At 41.5% G+C, this 25,631-nt stretch overlaps 1 protein-coding gene and 1 long non-coding RNA gene across 4 annotated transcripts in view; both read right to left on the minus strand.

Annotated features, from left to right (window-relative positions):
* Positions 1-18,012, minus strand: part of LOC121929409 — a 42,825-nt gene extending 24,813 nt beyond the window's left edge. For both annotated transcript variants that reach the window (XR_006103665.1, XR_006103666.1), the window contains exon 1: positions 17,897-18,012. This is a non-coding gene — a long non-coding RNA (uncharacterized LOC121929409). The remainder of the gene's footprint in view (positions 1-17,896) is intronic.
* STK3 (serine/threonine kinase 3) overlaps positions 1-25,631 on the minus strand; it is an 881,840-nt gene that overhangs the window by 127,891 nt on the left and 728,318 nt on the right. The gene's annotated exons all lie outside the window — the stretch shown is intronic.

Below are 25,631 nucleotides of genomic sequence, written 5' to 3' on the forward strand. Positions count from 1 at the left end.
CATGGTTCTTATGCCTTTCCTGACTCTTTTCTCCTCTAGATGCTTAGAAAGATGCTTAGAAGGCATCTAGAAAGCTTAGAAACTCAGGAACAGTTTAGTCTGTTTTTGTTTTTTGTTTTTAGTTCAAAGCAAGGCAGAGACATCCGATAATGAGCTCATTGGCATTTCCACCTAATTATATGTCTCAAGTGTCCATGACTGTAAGAAATGTTATTGGCTTGAACTTGAATTTGTAAACTGTTCCTCTATTGCCTAAGCCACCTGGAACATCAAAATCTAATTTGTAAATAACAATGTTACCTGTCAAATATTACTTTGGAGGGGTATTCGGGGATAAGAACATTCTTCCTCCCACCTTTTAACAACTTATTATTATTTTTGTTATTATTTGCTGCTTTGGGACTTAAATGTTAAAAAAGGTTTAAGTCCTAATATTACACCGAGATGTGGTGGGGGAGGAAGGTTGTAAATCTATAGAGGTCGAATGGACAATACCCCTTCAGGAATCTTTTAATTTTCCCACTCCTTTTAATACACCAACAAATAAAGTCAACAATAAAATAAAGACCCTGCAAGTAGAAAACTTATATAGTAAGAGAAGGCCTTCCTTCCAGTTTTTATCCTTCATATGAAATAGGTTTTTTTCCATCTGGGAAAACAACCCAAAATGGAAGCCTCCAGTCTGAATTTATACAATGAATCAACCAGGCCTAAGATAGAGAGCCTTATCCATTACAAAAGAAAGACGAGTGAGATAGAAGCAACTTTCTGTTTACAGCTTCGCTTCTGTTCTACTGTCAAGGGAGACGGCTGTAAACACGTACGTTTTGTCCTGCTACTAAAATCTGTTTGGTAAAATCCACGTGTTTACAACTGGATCCCTCTGGAGTGAGAATGGGAGTATTATGATGTCATTTGGGAAGTTAAGCATAAAGCCACTTCTATCTCTCTATCTCTTGTCTGTCTTTTATAATGTGATAAGGCTCTGATTCTGAGGGAAAGCTTCAAACTCAGAGACTGAAGTTGGAGGGCTGGCAAACCTGCAGCCCTTGACCCAGTCATAGAGTACCATTGACCCTCCTTCAACTTCCATCAGTCCCAGCTCTCCCAAAAGCTAGTCTACACAATTAAATATTCCTCATTTCAGTCTAACAGAATGTGATCCATCCACATGCGATTCACAGGAGTTTGGGCTTTTTGCAGGGGTGGTGGTGTTGCAAAAAACTCTTTTAACTCCACTGAAAAAGGCTTTGCTTTTTCTGCAGAAATCCACAGAAATGCTCAGTATTTTGCTTTGCATTCTGCCCAATCCATTGCTGGCATCCTGCCTCCAACAGATTACCCCAAGGGAATGTGGCTTATGACATGGGGAGGGAGATCTAGGTGTGGAAAGACATGTGGTTGTCATAGATTCTTCTACCCTATAGCTCACAGTATGTCCTTATTTCCCTATATGAACCTTTTAAGATCTTTGGCAGAAGGTTATCCATCAGAGGGTTATCCACGTTCACAGATAAGGACACCGAAGAGAGAAAATCTTTCCAGTGGTTGTTCTCAGGTTGGGGAAATCCTTCCTACATGAAGTTTGGTTGGCCTCCTCTTTACTCTTTTTTTGTCTTTTCATTTAGGCAGGCTCTTTGGCTTTTAACAGATATTTAATTTTTAAAAACTTTTAACAAGATTTTAGTTGTACTTTGCATTAAATTGCTGTAACCTGCCTTGGGACCCATATGAAAAGAAAGTTATGAAATAAATAAATAAATTACATGCCTTCATTGCTCCTATGATGTCTGTCCTGGCAGCTGTAACAAGTAGAATTCCAGATGCGCTCAGCTGGACCACAAAAAGAAAAGGAACTTGTAACAAAATTAATGGACCAGAGGAAGTATGAGGAAACTGACCCAGAGCTTGGGAAAAGTACTGAACTTTGAATTGTCTCTTCACCTGTTGAAAAAGTTTTAAAATACAGCCCCGCAGATATCTCCTTGAAGTTTAGATTTAATTTTTGTACTATCACTAAGATGTGTGGGTTTAAGAAAGCAAGCTGTATGGAAGGAACGCTAGGTGAGCTGCTTTGGATGAACAGCACTAGCAATAGCATGTACATTTCTATACCCCTTATCAGTGAACTCAGCACTCTGAACAGTTTGCAATCTGTAAGTTAATTGCCTCCAACAAGCTGGGTACTCATTTTATCAACCTATGAAAGGCTGGAAGGCTGAGTCAACCTTGAAGTCCGTGGGATCGAACTCACAAAACTTTGTGGCTACAATACTGGCATTTAACCACTGCGCCACCAGGGTTCCTTGAACTGGAAGACACTGTGCTTACTGAAAAGTGAGGTATCCTACCTTACCAACTGAGCTGCATTTGAACTGTGCTCATGAAGCCATTTATTTTTCTTCACTTGTGTTTCAGTGTGAATTAAGCCAGCTAGAGGGATCCATGTAAATGATTCATCCCCTCTGAGCTTTCTTCCAGACAGGTTTGGATCTATTTGAAAAATAAGGTTTACCACTTTGGACATCTCCTTTAAAGTCTGGAATAAAGCCCAGAGCAGATTCACAGAAATCTTGACATGATAGAAGCCAAGAGTTGCCCCTCATGTGAATGATGGAATGGTAAGCTTCAAGTATCTGGTATTGTGTTAAGAACTAGTTGCATTTTACTGTCAAGTGAATGTCAAGAAATTCTGATATTACTGTTACTTATTTCAATCAGTTTTTAAAAAGGGAGCTAATCAATTAAGGACATCTTTGAATAGCTTCACAGCTTTAAAACACATCCTAAATGTCATCTGTAATGAGAAACTATGACATTTCTTTTAATTGTATCAATCACTTTGAAATCACAAGTAGTCAAGTGATTAAAGTCTTTTAATCAAATGGACCATCTTTAAAACATTTATTGTAAAATGATGTTAATTATTTATAACACTGTTCCAGTATGCAAGGTATTCCAAGAGCATAAAATAGAGTGAAATTCTAGGTGTACATAATCAGAAGTATGTGCTACTTGGTTCAGTGCTGTATAATCTCTGGCAATGGTTTTGTATGGTCCAAATAGGATGACTGTGCCTGTATCAATAGCAAAGACTGAAAACATTGGTTTTGGACTACAGATCTGTATTCTGTAATCCAAAAGAGGGCTGTAATCCAAAGGAGTTTTCGCAGCTCTATGCTACAGTTCAAAAAAGACTGGAAGTGGATTAATTAAACATACCCGCTTCTCCCACTCTACTGTTTTCAGTAACTCAAACCTGTGATGTCTTTACATATTCCACACTTATGTTTCACTTTTTTTCCTCCAAAAAAATAAAAAATAAAAGACCTAAAAGCTTCCTCTACTTTTTTCCATTTGGAGAGCCTGTGTGTTTTCCCAACCAAAAGCTTTATGATATTTTCTGTGCAAAAGCTCAAGTTTATAAGTTTTTCCATCCTTGCAGTTGCTCCTGACTAGCAAGGCTTGGTCTGTTGGTACCTTGCAGATATAGGAGGCCCATGTTATAAGGGCTCTACTGTTAGAGTAAATGAGGGACGGCATCCACCAGGGCTATTTCCTTTGCAATTTTCATTGAAGTGACCAGCTCTGCAATTCATTTCAATTTCATTTTCAGTGTTTCAGCAGACTACTCCAGCACACTGTTTCTTAAATTAGTATTGATGACAGGGAGGGGAGGTTCTTCAAACTAAGTGCATGCAGGGGTTGCTTCTGTTATTGTTGTGATGCAGGTATAAACACAATTGCCAAGATCTTATTTGCAAGTGGAATAAGGCTTGGCCAATGCAAGCACATGGCCCTGAACTATACACTTGCCTATCCAGACGTCTAGGGTGCTGCAAACCTTCCTCATCTAAATAAATAGAGTGCTGATTTTATAGGATGAATGAGATGAATGGGTTAGAGAAACATGGAGTGGGCCGCAGCACAATGCAGCCAGATAATACTACTCACATGGCTTTTAGCCTGAAGTGTATTTATTAAGTTAGTTAGCTTTTTATAAATGATGTCCACTGCACACATATGAGTTTGCTCTCACTATATGCATAAACCATTCATCTACACACATACACACACACACACACACACACACAAAGAAGAATCACACCTGAGAGTATGGGGCTAGCCACCAACAAATAGGCTAAAGCTTCTTGCATGATAGGAAACAGCTGATAAACAGTTGGATAAACTATTAATAATTACTATAAAGGAGAATACCACCTCAGGCATGCCCTCAGCAATCTACTGGACACATTCAAAGCTGTCATCCAGTGCCTAATTTTCAGAAAAGGGTGAAATCAAGCCAGGTATGGATCGTAAATAAAATCCTACCCACAGAGTACTGTTGCTTTTGAATCAGGATATAAATGGGGAGAAAAGGCAAATTACTTTGCCACAAACTCCATAAATCCAAAAGAAATCTAAGAAAATCACAAACATCATCTACAGCATCTTAGATGTGATAAAACACTGCAACACATTCAAAATCAAACTAGCTTGAGGCCTTAAGATGTTCAACTGTATCAAATGGTATTATTTCTTTAACCCCCTCAGCAAATTAAACTTTGTTGCAGCTTTTGTTGGCTTGATGCAGGAGATCTACAACACCCCAAAGCCTATTATCAGGGCAAATGGAATAGATTCGGTCTCAGTTGTGATGGACAGCAGAACTACTTTCAACTCTGCTCTCCTTGTTTGAGATCAAACCTCTGTTGCAGCTAGCCTGATCTAACACCTAAATAGATAGGGTACATATGAAGTACAAAGAACCCATGTAATCACCCACTTTGTAGCTGATATTTTACTCTACATTACAAACCCTTTAAAATTGATTCCAGTTTTGAAGTACACTTTGAAACATTTTATTGCGTTCAGAATCAGTGATAAGAAGTTTGATCTCCTATGTTTGAACATGTTCCCAGATAGTCAGCAAATATGAGCCAGAGGATCCTCTAAGCACTTCGGACCTAAAACAACTGAGGTTACAGTAACCAAGGACTAAAATCAACTCAAGGACAGAAATTTTAAGCATCTTGAAAAATGAGCTGTAAATAAATAAATAAATAAATAAGGAACATAGAGTGGATCTTCTCTCTTGTCCAGAGAAGAATTGCACTTCTAAAAGACTTTATTCTTCCTAGATTCCTTTACCTACTTCCAAGAAGCTGTGTTTGACCCCAATGATGGAAGTGAAATGACAGGCATCCATTATTTATAAGTACGTATTGAATATTAAATATGACCTAGACGTGGGCTTTGACTAATGTGAAAATCTGACTTAGAAACCATTATAAATTACTCTGATTGGAACACAGTGTGGCCATGCTTCCCCTTCAAATCAATCTCTGCACAAATTTAAGAGCCAGCTTTAAAAAGCATTCATGGATGGCACTGGGCAGCTACGAAACTGAATAAAATTCACCCTAGTATGTCTCCCTAAACAGACGTTTGATGACTGATTGTACAAGACCCATCTCACCCCAATAACATGCAGGCTCTTGCTAATTGTTGTGCTATCAGGTGTGTATGTGTGGATTTAATGATATACATTTTAATCTGTTTTTAATTATTTGTTTAATCTCATTTTAACTTTTGATTTCTTGGATTTTCAACAAGGTTGAGCATCCCTGATCTGGAAACCCAAAATCTGAAACTTTTTAAGCACCAACATGACACCACAAGTCAATGGCTCAAAGTACACAAACACCAGTGCGGGACAGACCACACGGCAGACCGCATGGCATCCATCTGGAGTAAAAAGAACACAGAAAAACCAGGTTCTTTTTGTGCCGCCAGGCAGATGTAACAAGTGCACCAATGGCACACTCGTTATGTAAGTGACGCGCAGCTATGTGCAGACACTGCATGTCACTTACGTCAAAATTGCGGCACCTATACGGACGGAATGCTGCCATTACTACGCTGCCGCACCGTACTAGGGTTAGGGACCGTGCGGTTGATGCGCAGTCCCTAACCGTAAAATCGGCGCCAGCATGGCACATTCAGCTCGTCTGTTCCAGGCCACTGTTTCATTTGCAAAATTACTTAAAATGGTTTTAAAATTACCTTTGGACTATATGAATAAAGTGTATATGAAACATAAATTAATTTCATGTTTAGACTGCAGTCCCATCTTCCACATCTCTGCCTTTGAGGGGAAAGAAGGAAGGTAGGGCTTCCCATCTGCCCTGCACAAAGGAACTCCACCCTTCCCAGAAGGCACCTGGCTCCATCTCACTCTCCTGCTGGTCCCAGAATTCTCCACAGGAAGAAGGACAAGTATAACCTGTGCTCCCTGGAAGAACTTTCTGCTTGCATCGGACTCCTACCCAGAAGGTCTGAGCTGGCAATATTATTATTGTTTTTGTCATTATTGTTATTGTTGTTGTTGTTGACCTTTAATTGTAAAGCCAGCTACACCTCTTTCTTTTCTCTGTGAACCCATCCTTCCCATGGCTCGCCACATTTCTCCTAACCTGATCCCCATTCAGCCTCTCCCTGTCTCCCTGCTTCCCTTCCTCTGTTCCCTCTGGAACTGCCGCTCTGCTGCCCCTAAAGCAGCAGCAATCCATGACCTTTTTCTCTCCAAATCTTTTAATCTCCTTGCTCTCACCGAAACCTGGCTCCCAGCCCATGATACTACAACCTCCGCTGCCCTTTCTTTTGGTGGTCTCTCCTTCACCCACTCCAGCCGCCCTGAGGGTCGAGGAGGAGGGGTTGGTTTCTTGCTATCTAACTCCTGCCAGTTTCAAGTTCTATCTTTTCCCCCCAGCTATTATTTCTCTTCCTTTGAGTTTCATCCTATTAGACTCTTTTCTCCTCTACAGCTCCGGGTTGCAGTCATCTATCACCCTCCTGGTTCTGCCACCCAGTTCCTATCTGACTTTGAATCATGGCTGACATTCTTTCTTTCAGACTCAGTCCCCACCTTGATCCTAGGCTTGCTTAGGAGTGGGACCTGTAGTTTGCTGGCACAAGAGACTGCCTTTGGTTCAATACTAATGTTCTGTGGACTTTCATTTCCAATGAATGATATCTAATCCAGTTTGGTGTGTTTTTTGTGCTTTTAATGCTAAGACAAGTCTGTCTAGTTTTGACAGTGATGATGGTGATGAAGATGGTGATATTCAGCAAGCCTCAGAGGCATGGCCAATGTAACAAACACATGAGCAGTGAATTAAAATCAAAGTACCTTGGCCAAGTATACACTTCTGAGAAGTACAGTTGATGTAAGAAACCTGAAACCCAGGGCAAATCCACGTCTTGTTAAACCACCTTGACATGTTCAATATGCATACCCATGTTAACCCATATTAAGTGTGAAACCCAAAGGGTTTGGTTATGGAATAAGCCTCTGAAATATGCAAGAGGCCATGTTAAATAAAGCCATGTGAAATGCCCAAATGTGCTGTTGTGTGTTTTGGAACTGGGAGGTGGTGGGTGGTGGCTAGAAAGAGAAGTACATTTCAGCCTTCTGTCTAGGAATAGTGCCCAAATGTCCTCCATTTTGATCATGCCTAAGAAACATGCATTTATATTAACATTTTTTTTAAAATCATCATTTTTTTTCGCATGTCCTCCATTTTAAAAAACGTGTCCTACATTTGAAAATGTTGTCCTACATTTGTCCCGGTTTGGAGGTCCTGACTTATGGCAACCCTAGATGGACCTCATATAGTAGTTTATATACATTGGTGGGGTAGTGGAGCTAGGATTCAGAGGGTTGAAGCACCAGTGCTTTTTTATTAACAGGCTCAGCTGTATCATCTACTATCTACTTTGGGGTTTTCTGTTGCCTCTTGAGCTTATTTGAAATTTTTACTGTGGCTGGAGTGAAGGGCAGGTGAGGTGAATTTTCCTAGCAACCATTATTGTAAACTGTCCCTGGCTACACACTGCAGAAATAATCAGTTTGACACCACTTTAATTGTCATAGCTCAGTGCTATGGAATTCTGGGGTTTGTGGTTTTGGAATTCTGGGGTTTGTGGTTCTGTGAGGCATTTAGCCTTCTCTGTCAGAGAGATCTGGTGCCACAACAAACTATAGTTCCCAGAACTTTACAGCATGGAGCCATGGCAGATAAAGTGGTGTCAAACTGGATTAGCAGACCCTATAGTTACACTAAGTATTTTGAGGTGCCTTGGTCTTGAATGGATAAATAAGACCTCTTGGCTTTACAAAAGATTTGCTCCTAGTAGAAAATTGTTAGAATTCGTTTATTAATATGAATTGACAAAGCTACACGTGTTTTCAGACTCTCAGAAGCTTGGCTTTGGGGACTCTTAGAATTTACTGCCAGACCACAGATATATCAAGATTTAACAGAAAAGTCTGTAACCACAACTAGAAAGATGGTCAAGGGACTGTGAAGCTTCATCTCATGGCAGCTAAGCTCTATTTGGTTTTGTGTATCACAGCTTGTGACCTCTCACAATGTAAAACGCATTTAAGAATTTCCATCAGACAACACAGAAGGCATGGAAATGATATCTGTGCTGCATATTTTACAAAATGTGCAGAAACTAATGGTTCTTGGTGATCTCGTTACACTTGCAGGTTTGGCTGGAGTCACCATGTGATAAATTTGGATGTGTCAAATCCAATTAGGTGACAACAAGTTTTCCTATCTTTTGAATAGAGAAGAGTGAAACCAATCTGGCCATTCTCTGTAGTTTAGCAATATTGTGTAAGGAAAATGTATGTCTATACTGAGGAACTAAGTGCATACACTAGTAAAATGCTTAACATTTCATTCCCTTGCATCTGTGGTGGTTTAAATTTAGACAAATCGCTAAACATTTCAATGTTTATCCAAACCAAACATCCAAAGCTTTTGAGGTTCACCCATCAATGGATAAATAAGGCTTGCCTAGCTTCATTTAAAATGCATACAGAACCTAAAGAAAAGCCTTGGGGGAGTTTCTGCTGCACAGCCTGGCTAACCTCAGGCTGGTGGAGTCAGGATTTTTTCATAGATCAAAGTGGCCAGCAAAATCAAACATTTAAAAAATGTTTTCTTTTTAATTCTCCAAAAGCCTCTTGGGAATGAATGGCTTCCTTTCCCCACCACCAACGGGGCTGCTGCTCTCTGGATTTAAATAAAATGCAGTAATAGGAAGCATTAAAGGCATATAGCTCCTTCTGAAGGGGGGAGGAAGGTTAAAAGCTTATGAAAACAATTCTGTAGTACAAGGCATGCAGTAGAGAAGAAAAAGGAAACTGATCCAGATAAATGTCTTGTGCAGTGGAAGACAGAACACATAGCTGGGGAGGGTTACTTCTTTGGACTATAACTTGTAGAATCCCCCAGTCAGTAAAGACAATGCACTACTCCAAAAAAACATTTTTTTCAAGCTCTGCTCTGTGAGTGTGCACGCGCATCTCCAAGTCACCTATCAACATATGGCAACCTCATGGATTTCATAGAGTTTTTCTTAGCCAAGGAATACTCAGAGGTGGTTTTGTCATTCCCTTCCTCTGAAATATAGCCTACAGCACCCTGGTGGTATTCATTGGTGGTCTCCCATCCAAGAACTAACCAGGCCTGACCATGCTTAGTTTCAAAAATCAGGTGAGGTCTGATGCTTTTAGGGTTTTTAGGCCACTCTCACTCTAGAAGTGTTTATCTGACTGCTTTTTAACAGGATGTATACCACAGAACAGTGCTTTCCATGATGTTTCTAGAAAATGAGGTATCACTTTTTCAACTCCCAAACACACACTCCTGCACCACTTTTCCATTAGTTTTCAATGGAAAACTTCAGACTCCTCTCTGAAACTAAGTGACACCCAGACCTAGTTAGCAGGATATTGTTAATGAGATCAGGATGGAGGGATCAGTAAATACTTATTTTTGCCACAGCAATGTGAAACAGCTACTCCCCCCCCCATAGTAGCCATATCCACTACTGATATACTACTTTTCACTGGAAAAGGAACAGGTTGTCCGTCTAGTACTCATTACTGTGTGTGCTGACATTCAGTCTGAAGAATGGGAGCAATGACCTTTTACATGATCAGATAATAAGTAAAGTAACTAGCTCCCTTTAAAAATTTAAATTCCAAGCTCTAGATAAGGCATATCTTAGGGAAGAGAGAGGATATGAGGCAGAATCAAAGTATGATACTGTAGAACAAAAGTGGACCATGACACATCCATCTTGATGGGTCCAGAATTCCCAGGATTCCCTAGTATTGAGCCAGAAAAGTTAAAGCAGTCTCAAACTAGATTATTTCTGCAGTGTATTTTGGACCAATGTGACAAGTTCCATTTTAACTATGGTCATTGGGAGCCTAAGCCAGGAGGAAAGATATTGCTTAAAGCCAAGGAGAATAGATAACCATATGAATAAGCAGCATTTTCAGCCTCTAAGGTTCAGCAACCAATTGAAACCTACTCTAAGGCAGTGGCGTCACTAGGGTTGGCATCAGCAGTGCAAAAGCTCATGGAGTCCCCCATGGGCCTCCAACTGCACTACACCATACAGAATCCTTAGTAATGTTTTTTGTACTGTTGTTATTCATAAATCATATAAAAATCATTGAATGTAATGGCAATAATTGTGACATAGACAACTAGCAAAATTAAAATTATACATTTAAATTACAATATCATACACACAGCCTAAATATATTTACATGTATACCGTGACTAAAGTGAAATTTAGGCAAAATGTGGTGTTTTTAAATAAAATTTTAAAATATTTTTTTAAATATTTTTTATTTTTTTTAAAAAAAGAATTAAAAACCTGTGGCCTCTCCTTTCTCCTCCCACTGAACTTTGCGCCACTCACTCCAGCATTTTAAAGGGATGCAAGTGAACACCACAGCCCAAACCCCAGAAGTTTGGGGAACAATAGTGTCACCTCTTTTAAGTGGTACGGCCCACACACTCCACACCTCCCTAGTGACACCCCTGCTTTAAGTCAGAGGTTGGCACCTGTGGCTCTCCAGTTGATTTCAGACTGCAGCTTCCATATTCCTTCATCATTGACTATACTGGATAAGGATGATGGGAACTATAGGTCCTAAAAACATCTGCCTTAAGGAGAAGCAGTAGATTGGCTCAATAGCACATTACCACCTATTTCTATATAGTCGTGAGTCAACTAGACATTTTTCTTATGCACAGTGAGGAAAACTATGAAAAGGAAGCAAACAGTCTTTAAGACATAGGGGCAAAACAGACAGGCAGGAAAAGCAGCTCAAGGCTCCTTTTTCCAAAACCGAATTGAACCCTCACCAACTGCACTGGCTGCTCCCAAGTCAACCCTGATGTGTAAGATCTGACTGCACAATGCAGCATCAAGCTGTGCCGCAGAGTAATTTTTGTTTTGTCTTCTCACCATCCCTGCATACTGTCACACAAATACACCACCAAGAGTGACCACCTCCTCCCTAGATGCCATCCCATGGTAGCCCCCTCTTGATCAACCACTAAGGTCCAAAGCACACTGCAGAAATAATCTAGTCTGAGACTGCTTTAACTTTTCTGTCTCAGTACTAGGGAATCCTGGGAATTCTGGTTTATTGTGGCACCAGAGCTCTCTGACAGAGAAGGCTAAATGTCTCACAAAACTACAGTTCCCATAATTCCTTAGCATTGTGCCAGGGCAGTTAAAGCAGTCTCAAACTGGATTATTACTGCAGTGTGTTTTGGATCACATTCATACCTGTGATCTTTCACCAGTACAGGGCACTGGAGTATCCAATCATGCCCCCTTTACTCCATTGCCCCTCTTGGATTGTCTGGTTTGTGTATGTTGTAGTTATATCCATTGGAGGTGTCACACTTTCACTTGGGCATTGCCACCCCCACCACTTGGGTATGGCAGTTCAGTCCTTTTTCTATGCGCTCCTGTGCTGGGACGTTTATATGCACAGTTAGGGTTAGGATAGATGACTTCTTTAGAATTGGTCTGGCATTGGGACATTTACATGTACAGGTGAAGGTACACTTTTTCTGGGAAAAGTCAGAAAAATTCAGCTTCTTCTTATTCCACTTTTTAGCCCCAGAGTGTGGATTGGGTGCAATTTCTGCCTGGTATTGAGGTGTTCATCACTTAAATGCCCCACCTTGAAACTGGGCGTAAACTAGTTTATTTGGCCCATGTGTTTTCGGCCATAGTTCACAAGCCTGCATCAGGGTGTGCAGAGTATAACAGTCCACATGCATAGTGGACTGTCCTACCCACCCACCCCCACCCACTCCCTGGCAGTTGTCAAGACCCAGTGGCTCTGGCACAGCCATTTATTCACCAGATGGAGCAGGGGAAGAAAAATCAAGAGTGCATCTGCACTGTGGGAATTAAGGGTGTATCTATAAATGCAGTTTTATACCACTTTAACTGCCATGGCTCTATCCTATAGTATCCGGGATTTGTAGTTTTGTGAGGCACCAGCACTCTTTGGCAGATAAGTCTAAAGATATTGTAAAACTACAGATCACAGGATTGCATAGGATAGAGTTACATCACTTAAAGTGGTGTCAAACTGAATTATTTCCACTGTGAAGATGCACTCTAGGTCATTCTCCCAGATCCCCAGTGACTTGATGGAGATCAAAGAGAGGAATAGCTCTATTCCCAGCTGCAGGATTACCACTAGGATAGGTGCTGCCTGATCACTGCGCCCTGCCCCAGTCGTGGAACACCTGTGATATAGACTGATAGGGCCCCCATGTGTTCGGAAGTTGCATGAGGAATTAGTGAATGTCATCACACACAAATGTCCAAAACAAAAGACATATACATACTGTATATAATCATGTATAAGTCTAGAAATTTTAGTCAAAAAATGGACCCCAAAAACCTGGATTGACTTATCCATGGGTCAATGTAAGTCCTGCACTTTAACTCTTATAAAAAGGGAACAATCCCCTGGTGAAGGGCAAGAAGATAATCTGTCCTGGAAGGACTGATTCCCTTCTATTCTCTTATCCTTCCAACCTTTAGTGTGAGCACAAACATTTATTTATGTCTGCTGAAATTTTGTAAGTTCTTTGGCATTGCTTTCCTTTGCTTCACCCTTTAGATATTTAGTTACATGCTCCTAGGTTTTACCCTCAACTTATCTACGGATCATATCAAAATCTATAATTTTGCCCCCAAAACCTGCCCTTGACTTATACATGAAGTCAACTTATACTCGAGTATATACGGTACATAACTCTGACTTACATACATATAAGTCACCAACAGGATTCCAGTCATATTCTGTTAGTAATTAATCTTACACCAGTGTATGTTTATTTTTTATTTCTGAAACATAAGTAGCTGATCAGGCAGCATCTGAAGGTATTCCCTTCCTCCCACCTTAGTGGCCAAACCTACCCCCTGCACCTTCCGCAAAGCAACTGCAGAGCAGTGACATCGTTCCTCATTCTATAGAGACATTTCATCAGGCTTATTGAAGAGGAAGAGTGATGTCTTCTCTGAGTGATGTCTTGCAGAAGAAGTGTTCCTCTGAGCTTCATATGGTTACCACTACTATTGCTTCCAGATTAAATAAGGATTAGAGAGGACTGGGGAACAAGGTCTTGAGATCATTATTCAAACCAGCGAGTTTCTCTCTATGGGGTGCTTAAGGAAGAAATATTACATATTCCCTGACCTAGTATGTATCATAGTACTACAGTAGCCATTTTTGATGGAAACATTAAAAAAAATCTAGGCTGATATTTAAAAAAAATAAAACTCAATGGCTCAGTGCAATTCAGCTTGAATTGTTCTTATACACATCTGTAGTCTGCTCCTGCACATGTTGACTTGCAAACTATGTTTTTGCCAAGTACGGAGTCATTACATATGGCCTCTAATCTGCACCAACCTTCAATAAAGCTCTGGAATAAACAAGGTTTTAGTTGTTAGGAACAGTGAATTAACACCCTTAAAGTTGAATTAACACCCTTCCAAACAAGTCCTGCAACCCACACCCTGCCACCTTTCTGCTTTGGCCTAAAGAAAATCCTACTAACTGTATGTCTGTGTATAGCAAGGGGTGCCTAGTTACACATAGCCAGAAAAGAACAAATATAACATTAAAAAGACTAAAGATAAATTTCGCATGTGCAAAGACAAAGGCAAATACATATGTATAGACAAAAGTATACAGTGGGCTTTTCCCATCTGTGCAGGTTCAGTTCCAGGCCTCTCACAGATGGAAAAAATAATGGGAGCTCAAACCTGTATTAGTCAATGGGCAACGACATACCCACATTAATGGAGCTACATTTATATTCCACCATTGATTAATATGGAGCAGGGGAATTTGTGATAGCTCTAATCTCCAGATGGCCAGCCTACCAATACAGTAGGCTCACTGTATAGGAATTGCTATAATTTAAATAGAAATACAATATAGTTGGCCCTCCGTTCTTGCAGAGATCCATTCCGGGGGGGGGGGGGCCACAAAAATGGAGGCTCAAGCTTATTCATAGGCTTGAAGGGAGCAAGCCCCCATGCGTGCAGCATGAGTGTGCACACGTTGTGCATGCGCCATTGCAATTAGCGGAGCTTGCCCCTCTACATGTATTCAAGAGCACAGATCTCAGATCCGTGCATTAGGAGGGGCGCCTGTACATCTCACTGGGTTGGAAAAAACTGATCTGCTGGCTGTGATGTGTAACTCACCAGCCTGAGGGGATGTGAAGATGAGAAGAGGAGACAGGGCTTTTTTCATGCACCACATGAGTTGTGGAATTCCCTCTTTAGGGACCTCAGCATGTCTCCAACCTTATTAACTATTATTTATTTATTTGTTGGTTGGTTGGTTGGTTTTGCCCACCTCTCCCAAAGGCTTGAAGAGGAGTACAAAATATATTCAAACACATAAAACCATAAACAAATTAAGGTCCTGTACAGAGCAGCCCAAAAGGCCGGCCCATGAGCAGAGTCAGGGTGCAGTGTCCTGACAATACTTGCTCTAATTTGACCCCAGGCCGCCATGATTGCACATGCCGCTCCAGACAGTGCGTGTCATCATGACGCATCAGCACTGTGTCCAAATGACGCAGCCCCAAAGGGGCGCCATAGAGCTGTGCTGACATGGCTAAGGCACCCTTTGGAGAGTACAAAAAGGAGTTTCTTTTTGTAGCTCCGTTTTGTACCCTCCAAAGGCCAGATCTGTATTAAGAGCATCCTTGGAGCTCCATAATGTTACAGAAAAAGGGAAGTATTGCTTAGGATTCTCAATAACACAGTGGCAAAGGAAAGGAATGGGGTGGGAGGGAAATCCCTCACTGCTATAGTTTCCTTTTCCTGGGCAGAGTGCTATACGAACACGCTGCAGCTAGATCTTGACTCCTGCTGAGTCTTTGGAGATGATTGCACAGGGGACAGGACATCATTGTCACACCCAAGTCCCATCTTTCCCACATGATCTCAGGAAGAACTTTCAGATGACGTCATGCTTATCCAGACATTATCCCGTCTAGAAAGTGTGAGTGACAGCGATTGCGCGAAAGAATTTCATATGACATTGCGCTGATCCTGTCATTGTCCCATCGTTGTCCCATCACTAAAATGGCATTGCCTGGCATTTTGTATTAATGGGAGTTCGTGTTAATGCAATGCCACTTCAATTACAGGATAATGACAGGATCAGAACTACATTATGAAAGGCTTTTGCATGATTGCTGTCATGGACAAGATAAGGACAAGGGAGCGCTCCCATTCCTATCCAGTCTGTGTGTGATAATCTCCTTTGTAACACTTTGGTAAGCAGGGCCTGACCCTGCCAGAAATTAGAAACCCAATTTGACCCTTGCTAGGGAAGGTTTCCTCAAGCTAATGCTCTACAATAGGGGTGGGCAAAACTGTAGCCTTCCAGATATTATTGAGCAAAGGCCTTCACCATTCTGAGTCAGCATAGCCAACTTGCAGCCCAACAGCATTTAGACAGCTAGGAACAGTCCCCTCCTGTTCTTCATGGAATCATAAGAAATTATCACATGGGGGTTATCCCATCCTTGTCCCATTCCTGTTCCATCCTTCCACATCGATCATGGCAAGGACTTTCAGATGACATTGAACAGAACCCATTATTAACCCATCTGGGAAGCATGAATGACAACGATCGTGCAAAAGACTTTCAGATGACGTTGTGCAGATTCCATCATTAAGCTGTCATTAACCGATCATAAACCTGTCATTAAAGTAACATTGGCCAGCATTTTGCATTAAGGGAAGTTTGTGTTATTACAATGTCACTTTAATGATGGGTTAATGATGGGATCGGTGCTATGATCTGAGAGCCTTTCATGCTATCGCAGTCATGGATGGGTTAATGACAGGATAAGGATGAGGAGCAACCCTGTCCCTATCCCGGCTGTGTGTGGTAATCTCCATAGAGTTGGAAGAGACCACAAGGGTCATCCAGTAACTTAAAAAGTCAAGAAGTCACCATGCATCTGAGGAAGTAGATCAAGTCTATGAAAGCTTATGGACTTCTTTCACACAGTCTCATCTCAAAGATGCTGCAAGATCCCTTTGCATAATGGTATTCCATATTAACACAGCTATGTCTCTGAATTCTACCCTCAAGAAGTTTTCCTTAAGACTTGTCTTTGAAAGTTTCAAAGCTTAGGAAAGTAACTTTTCTAGACTACAACTCCCAAAATATCACAGCCAACATGGACACTGACACATGGGTTCTGGGAATTCTGGGAGTTATAATCCAAAAAAAGAAAAGATAAGAGGGATTTTTCTAATCTCTGATCTTTGGCACACACCTGGTAATAAGGTGGTAGCTGTTGGAAATTAAAAATGCATACTCACACATGCCATGGGGACAACCCAAACAGTCAGGGAGACACACTTTGTAAATAAGTCCTTGACACATGAACATTTTGTTCACTTTGTTCATGCTTCCTTTAAGTGTTTTGGAAAATACTCTCGAAATCTGCAGAGTGAGCTATTGTAGTCAAACTGACTTTGGCAAGGAAGCTTAGTCTTAACCAAGGAAGGACACAGTAAACTCCAGTGCAGTTGAGAAAAATTATTAAAAGCAGCGGTGGAGATGTTTGTTTGCTTTTAATGTTTTTGGCTCAACCTCTTCCCTCTTCCCGTTCACACACGCACAAACACCAAACAGTGAGTGCTTTGAATACCTTCCAATACTGACAGCTTCTATTCCACATATGCCCCACATTTACTGAAACAAAACAAGTTGAAATGGTCATAAAATTCACCCATCCATAAAGCTCCGCTTTTTCCTATTGCTGGTTCATTACCTTCCTTGTCGGACTGGCTGAAGACAAATAAGTTGGTGTTATAATGATCATTTTATATTTAACAGGCTTAAGGAGACTTTGAAGGTTCTGGAAATATTGCAGTTTCAGAGCTTTTTTTAGTAAATTTAAATTCAGGTTACTGACATTACCCCTTTATTCCTCTTCACATACACACCCATAAGCTATGTTTGTGTATAGGTGCAGGTAACTTCAAGCATACAGTAGTCATTTAACTGTGCAAGGAAACACGTTCATATCTGGCACCTGCCTTATATAAACCCCCTTGGCTGTGTATATAAGTAAATTAATAGTGCAAATATTTGTTGAGATCCCAATTTCCCCAGCATAAACATCCTTCATTTCCAAAACTTCCTTGATGGGATATTCCAAAATATTTTAGGAGAGCCTGCAAAGTTCTTTACTTACTGAAAAACACTGTATCAATGGATGCTTCCATATTAAGTACAGAAAAGTGAGTTCTATTTAAACAGCATTAGGGAAAGGATGTGATATTTAGGGATATATGCCAGGAAAAAAACTTAGGTAATAAGACTGATAGTCTTCTGTTTCAAAATGTACACCCAAAGGGGAATCCACATGAACCTGATAGTGATTTGAATTTTCTGACTGCTCTTCTAGATTTGATAGATGAAATGCTGTCTTACCATGCTCAGAAGCACTTCTGTCAAGGACACAGGAGAAAGGCTTCTCAATGGTTGTGCCCATTTTCTAGAATTCCTTTCCAAGAGTGGCTTGGATGACTCTCTCCCTTCTATTTTTCTCCCAGAAGCCAAATAACTTTTAAATGAGGCAGGCTTTCTTCAACTGACTGGCTTCTTCCAGGGGAGGTGCTCTACCTCCTCCCTCAACCCTTGTCTTTTTTTTTGATTGATTATAATTTTGTATTTTGACATGATAACTTAATGACCAGAATCCTGCTGGTGTCATACACATGCGTAAGATCTCCTTTGGAAGCTTTTGGATATTATTGTCCAATGTGGAATGTCTGCATTTAATCCAAGGTTCCAGAAGCAGAACTGTGCATGTGGTGCTATTTCACATGATGTGTACATGCATGAGCTGTGCATTCAGTCACACATTTCCTGTCAGTTCAATTGTGCAACACTACCATTCAAACTAAAGCCTGCATAGCCCATTTAATAATAATAATAATAATAATAATAATAATAATAATACATTTTATTTGTATACCGCTTTTCCATTGATCAAAGCAGTTTACAGACCATATAAAAACCATTAAAAACATCTCATAAAAATAGATAAAATCCACAAATACAAATTATACAAAATCTGAACACAATCATTCAACAGGGTAAGGCAGAGAATCAATGGGCCTAAATCCTGTTGTTGGTCCTGACTATAGTAGGCCCATCGAAACAGTGAGATTTACCTACATGTTGACTCACTCACTTCTCAACAAATGAATGGATCTACTCTAGGTAGAACTAACCTACCAGCCTTAATGCATAATTCTGCATACAAAGATGTGCACTAGTACACACTCCTAATGTGGGTTCTCAGCCATTGTGTTTTTAATTGCACAGGTTGAGTCTCCGCTCTCCAAAATTCTTAGAATCATAGAATCATAGAATCATAGAGTTGGAAGAGACCGCAAGGGCCATCCAGTCCAACCCCCTGCCATGCAGGAAATCCAGATCAAAGCATCGTGGACAGATGGCCATCCAGCCTCTGTTTGAAGACCTCCAAGGAGGGAGACTCCACTACACTCCGAGGAAGTGTGTTCCACTGTCGAACAGCCCTTACTGTCAGGAAATTCCTCCTAATGTTGAGGTGGAATCTCTTTTCCTGTAGCTTGCATCCATTGCTCCGGGTCCTAGTCTCTGGAGCAGCAGAAAACAAGTTTGCTCCCTCCTCAATATGACATCCCTTCAAGTATTTAAATAGGGCTATCATATCACCTCTTAACCTTCTCTTCTCCAGGCTAAACATCCCCAGCTCCCTGAGTCGTTCCTCATAGGGACCCAAAAGTGTTCTGGATTTTGGAGTTTTGAATATTTACATATAATGAGATATCTTGGAGATGGGATACAAGTCTAAATCTAAAATTCATTTATGTTTCATATATACTTTATATACATAGGTAATTTTACACGATATTTTAAATAATGTTGTACATGAAACAAAGTTTGCTTACATTGAGCCATCAGAAAGCAAAGACATCACTATATCAGTCTCACATGTGGACAATTTTGGATTTTGGAATACTTTGGATTTCAGAATTCTGGATAAGGGAGACTCAACCTCTATCTATTTGTTTAAAATCATGTTATGGGGCACCTTGGTACTGGAAGAAAGGCAGGATATCATTTTTTTATTATTTGTGCTGTTAATGCTTTAGATTTTTGTACCCATTTACATTGCCACAGGGACCTGGTGAGTAGAAAGCCAATAGACCAATGCTATAAACTAGCAAACAAATGAAATATTTCTTCGATTCACACACACACACCTTGAAGATCTCATCAGCTGACCTATGCCATTGGCGTGGCACATAATGCAGTTAACCGAGCAGAGCCAACATAATTGAGACTACAAATGTAACCAGGGCTATAGTTTAGTGCTGAGACATTTGCTTTGCTGGCAATCGCTCCTGAATTCAGTTCCTAGAGCCTGCAAGCAGGAATAGGAGAGTCCTGCAAAAACACCAGGAGGCCACTGCCAGTCAAGACATACAAGAGACATCAAGCCTAGATAGAGAGATAGAGATAGAGAGATAGAGAGAGAGAGAGAGATATTGTTAGACTACAGCTTTCATCAACTCCAGCCAGCAAAGTAAATGCTGATGAGAAATGGGAATTATCTTGTCGTTCAATATCTAGAGAGCCCATAGTTGTGGAAAGCATATAACATGATTCACTCACACACGTGTGCATACACATATTTTTTTTTAAGGGAAAGGAAAATGTTTCTTTCTTGACACTTCCTTGAGATAGTAAATGATCTCAGGCAAGTCAAGAGTCAGAAACATGAGTATCAAGACTTTTCTAGTAAATATGCAGAATATGAAACGTGTACATTTAAAAAATGATGACAACTTGCCCACAGAGATCTGTACATTTTCATAATAATTATTTTATCACTTCTGTGCAGTTGAAATTTCTGGCACACTATTCATTATGTGAGCTAACTCAGTGCAATTTTGTTCCCACAGATGCATCTTTCCAACTGCTGATTTCACTTCCACAAAATTGGAGAAGGGGGTGAAATTTATCCAATACTATAATGATACAATGAGTCACTAGCTATATCAGTTTTATGTACTACTGTAACTCTCCTCACTGGAGAAATCTGGTGGAGCTTACCGACCGCTGCCAGAAATGCTGGCAACAGAAACATCCTCTGAGTTACAGCTTGAAATCATTACAACATCTGTAACATCTGTAGCTAGGCAGTATTTTGACATTTCAGAAAGTGAGGGGGAGGCCAGGAATATTCTTTTGTGTCTTAGCTCTGGCAGCCATTAGAAAGAGAATTATTTCTGTATGTAGTGGTGCTTCACAGAACGTAGTCCTTCTCACTTTAGATCTTTGTTGTTGTTAACGGATGTTTCTGCAGCACTGTTTTCAGGATCAAAGATCACACTTTAAAAAAAGAAAAGAATCAGAAGGACAGAATAAAAACCAGTACATTTGTTCAGCAGAGCCAGAAACATGCAATCATGTGCATCTCAAGGGTGTGCAGTTAGCCATTTTATCATGTTTTTCAGGACCCCCTGAAAACCTTGTATTAGGTCTGTAGAGAGTATCTCTCAGCCTATGCAAGCCATTCTTCAAAACAATAAAGGACTGGTACAAGAAGTGTTATGAACAGGGCCAACCGAGGTGGTGGGGGGGGAAGCTGGTAAAAATGTTTAGGGTTCAGTCCAGAAGGGGGTCTGTGTTTAACTTTTTTTTAAATGCTCTTTGCTTCCTTGCCTCTGTTTCCTCCCTTTGCACGCCATTTCCACTTTGAAGCAGCAACCAGTCTCCTTACTCTGTAAAGCACTATGGAAACTATTGGAATATTAATATTAGTAATAATTTCTGGAATTTTCCTGTATGACTACCTGCAGACAGCCAGTTTGGCATAGTGATTTGAGTATTGGATTATGACTCTGGTGAATAGGGTTCGATTCCCTGCTGGCTATAAAACCCTTTGGGTGACCTTGGACAAGTCACACTCTCTCAACCTCAGGGGAAGGTAATGGCAAGCCTCCTATAAAAAACACTTGCCCGGAAAACCCCATGATAGGGTCACCTTAGAGTTGCCATATGTTGGAAACAATTTGAGTCACACAACAAGAACAACAAGCTCAATCATATGGCCCTAGTATTCTCTTCCATAATAATCTTACAGAACTCGAAGTACTCACCCAGATACCTCACAGCCTTCCCTTCTTTAGTACCATAGATATTCTTTGGACTGCAATGCTCATCTCACCTGTCCAGAATGGCAAGTTGGTCAGGGATGTCAGGGTTCTCCAAAACCTCTGGAGAACTAAGAATCACTGGTCTACATTGTATTGGACCTGCTATGTTAATTGTAATTATCTACTTTGCTATTACATGGCCACTCCATGGCCAACAGTCAGGGGTGATGAAAGTTGTAGCACAAAATCATCTGGAGGAAAACAGGTTGAGGTTGCTGCCTCAGGGCATCATGGCAGTTGATGTTTTTAGACATCATTTTGGGGTTATATTCCAGAGGTCTTCAAGTTGTCGACTGTTGTTGTTCTGTGCCTTCAAGTCATTTTTGATTTACAGTAACACTAAAACTATCCTATCATGGGGGTTTCTTGGCAAGGTTTGTTTAGAGAGTGTTTGCATTTGCTTTCCTTTGAGGCTGAGAGAGTGTCACCCAGTGGGATTCCCTGACAAAGTGGGTTTTCAAATCCTGGTCTCTCAAAGCCTTCACCCAACACTCAAACCACTACACTGCAGTGGCTGTAGGCTGTCTAGGCTGGCTATCCATGGGGTGTATTTAATTTCATGGTAATCAGTTACAGTGCTATGGCTGTGTGACAGACTATCACACAGAAGCTTCCTGCTGCTCTTGTGCAATAAACTCTTGGTGTGAATTGAAATTGCTCACTTTGCCAGAGGAAATAAAAGTCTTTTAATCTGTGCATTTCCATTCATTTAAAATATATGCATAGTTAAAGCTAACCATTGCCTAGTCTAATGACTATGCTGAGAAAGAAAGGGAGAGAGAAACGGCAGGTCAGTTTGTCAGGTTAGATGACAACCCAGGTGTGAAGGTTCCTGCCTGAGTGAAGGGCATCAAAAGTGCATAAAACGTGGGAGGCATAAGAAACTTATTCTTTCAATGGTAAAAGTTTTAGACCCAAAATCCAATATGCTCACTTGGCAGTTCTATTGAGCATGTATAATTAGAAGCAAGCCCCACAGAATTCAATTGGACTTACTCCCACATAAGTGTGCATGCTCGCCTCAGAATAAATTCCACTGAGAACAAGGGCACTTTCAGGGATCCAATGTGGTATGGTGGTTCAAGTGTTGGACTACAACTCTGGAGAACTGGATTCAAATCCCTGCTTGGCAATGGAAATCCATTGGATAACCTTGGGCAAGTCACATTCTCTCTCAGCCTCAGAGGAAGGCAAAAAAAAAAAAACCCTCTGAACAATTCTTGCCAAGAAAACCCCATGATAGGTTCTCCTTAGGGTTGCCATAAGTCTGAAATGACTTGCAGGTACACAACAACAACCGCAATAACACTTACACCTAAGAATATATGGTAGGATAGCACTGATGAGGCAATTCAAAATGTAATTACTTCATAGTGGCTGGAATCTCACTACACTCTATGTTTTCTTATAGAAGTGTTTGGACATTTTTGTCTGATGCACGGCATCCACATTCATATTAAGATCATGGAACATAGTTCCACATGATGCCATTATGCATGTAGATGCATGTTCAGTTGCACATTCAGCTGCACATTTGATTGTGTTACATTAGTGTTGGGCACTCATTTATATAATGCTGTCATTCAGCTCAAGGGTTGTGTTTTACAATCTATGCACAAGCCCACTCACAGATTTACACTATGTTAACACCGATAAAAAATATTAGCTATCAAGGTCCATTGAAGGCAAAGGGACTGGCGAAGACATCAGGACTTAGCCGACAAGGCACTCCTGGACTCTCTTTTGAAGGCCTACGGAGTGGCAATAAGTGCAGCAAAGAATTCGTTCTATGCTGCACGTATTGCGTCCGCAGAGTCACGTCCGGCAGAGCTGTTCAGGGTAGTGAGGGAGCTGACACAACTGCCCCCCTCCCTGAACCCTATTTTAGAACCATCTAAAGCCTGCTGTGACAAATTTAACAATTCTTCGTGGATAAAATCTCTCGATAAGGCTGATCTCGACGCCAGTATTTCTTCAGAATCTATTACAGAGGTGTCCAGAGCTTCCGTGGCCCTACTTATACTGGATCACTTTGAGTTTGTCAGTACCAAGGAAGTGGACAAATCCTTCAAAGCGTTAGGAAGATGACATGCCTCTCGATCCCTGTCCCTCATGGCTAGGGCTCAGGGGTGGGATGCGGTGCTAACTATGTTGCACGCATAATTAATACATCTCTAAGAGAGGACCAATTTCCATCAAAATTAAAATAGCTGTGGTCAAACCCCTGCTTAAAAAGCCCTCTCTAGACCCCCTGACTCTAAAAAACTACCGGCCTATATCGGCTGCCCATTTTTGGGTAAGGTGATTGGAGAGAGGTGGCCTTCCAGCTTCAATCGATCTTGGATGAAACGGATTTTCTGGACCCTTTCAAAGCTTCCGGGTGGGCTATGGAGTTGAGACTACCATGGTCTCCCTAGTCGAGATCTCCGTTCTGGGCATGGACAGGGGAAGCGTGTCCCTGTTGTTGTTTGGACCTTCAGCGGCGTTCGATACCATTGAACATGGTATCCTTCTGGAACGCCTAAGGGGTTAGGTATCGGGGGGACTGGCGTCCAGTGGTTCTGTTCCACCTCTTGGGGTATTCCAGATGGTGCAGCTGGGGGACTGTCGTTCCGATAAGAGGGCCCTGCATCTGGTGTCCCTCAGGGAGTGATTTTTGTCCCCATGCTATTTAACATTTAATGAAAACCGCTGGGAGAGATCCTCCAGAGGACACGGGGCGCCGGTGTTATACAGTATGCTGATGATACCCAAATACAGTGGTACCTCGGGATACGAAATACCCAGGTTACGAAATTCCGGGTACGAAAAATCCCATTGGAAACTAATTGTTCCGGGTTACGAATGTTTTTCGGGTTACGAAAAAAATTTTGGTGCTTTTCGGCGCTTTTGCCACGGAACGCGGCTTTTCCCCATTAGCGCCGTATGGCAATTCGGCTTACGAAGGTTTTCGGGTTACGAAGCGGCCGCGGAACGAAATTATTTCGTAACCCAGGGAGCAGTGTATGTTTCTCTGGTCTCCGACTGATGCAGTGACTAGGGATGGCATCTCTCTCCTCTAAATGCCTGCTTGGAGTCGGTATGGGCTGGAGAGGGAAAACAAACTCAGTGTGAATCCAGGGAAAACGGAAGTACTGGTGATAGGTTCCCCAGTCTGGGTGGTGAGATTTGCCATCCTGTCCTGAACGGGGTCACGCTCCCCTTGAAGGATCCAGTCCGCCAGCTTGGGAGTGCTCTTGGACTCTTCGCTCCAGTTGTCATCTCAGGTGGATGCGGTTGTCAGGAGCGTGTTATCAGCTTCGGCTGATACGCCAGCTGCGTCCTACCTGGACCGAGGGGACCTTGAAACTGTAGGGCATGCTCTCGGTAACCTCTCGATTGGATTTCTGTAATGCACTCTACATGGGGCAACCCTTGTACCAAACCCGGAAGCTACAGTGGTGCAGAATATGGCAGTGCAGATTGGTCGCTGGTTGTTTCCAGATCTGACCATATAACTCCCATCTTGAAAGATCTTCATTGGCTGCCTTCGTTCCAAGCTCAATACAGCGGTACCTCGGGTACGCAAATTAATTCGTTCCGCGGCTAATTTCCGTAACCCGAAAAAACCTTCGTAACCCGAATGCCATAGGCGCTAAGAGAAAAAAGCCGCGGCTCTGCGCGGCTCCATTTAAAACAGCGCCAGGGTTTTTCGTAACCCGAAAAAACCTTCGTAACCCGAAACAATAAATCCCTATGGGATTTTTCGTATCCCGAAAAAATTCGTAAGCGGGTAATTCGTATCCCGAGGTACCACTGTACAAGGTGTTGGTAAGACCTATAAAGCCCTAAATGGCTTGGGCCCAGGTTACTTGGAGGAACCGCCTCTCCCCCTATCCCGCACACTCCGGTCAACAGGGAAGAGATTGTTGGAGGTCCCAGCGACACGCTATGTGAGGACCTCACAGAGG

The sequence above is a fragment of the Sceloporus undulatus genome, chromosome 4 (assembly GCF_019175285.1).
Source record: "Sceloporus undulatus isolate JIND9_A2432 ecotype Alabama chromosome 4, SceUnd_v1.1, whole genome shotgun sequence".
In the NCBI taxonomy this organism is placed as follows: Eukaryota; Metazoa; Chordata; class Lepidosauria; order Squamata; family Phrynosomatidae; genus Sceloporus; species Sceloporus undulatus.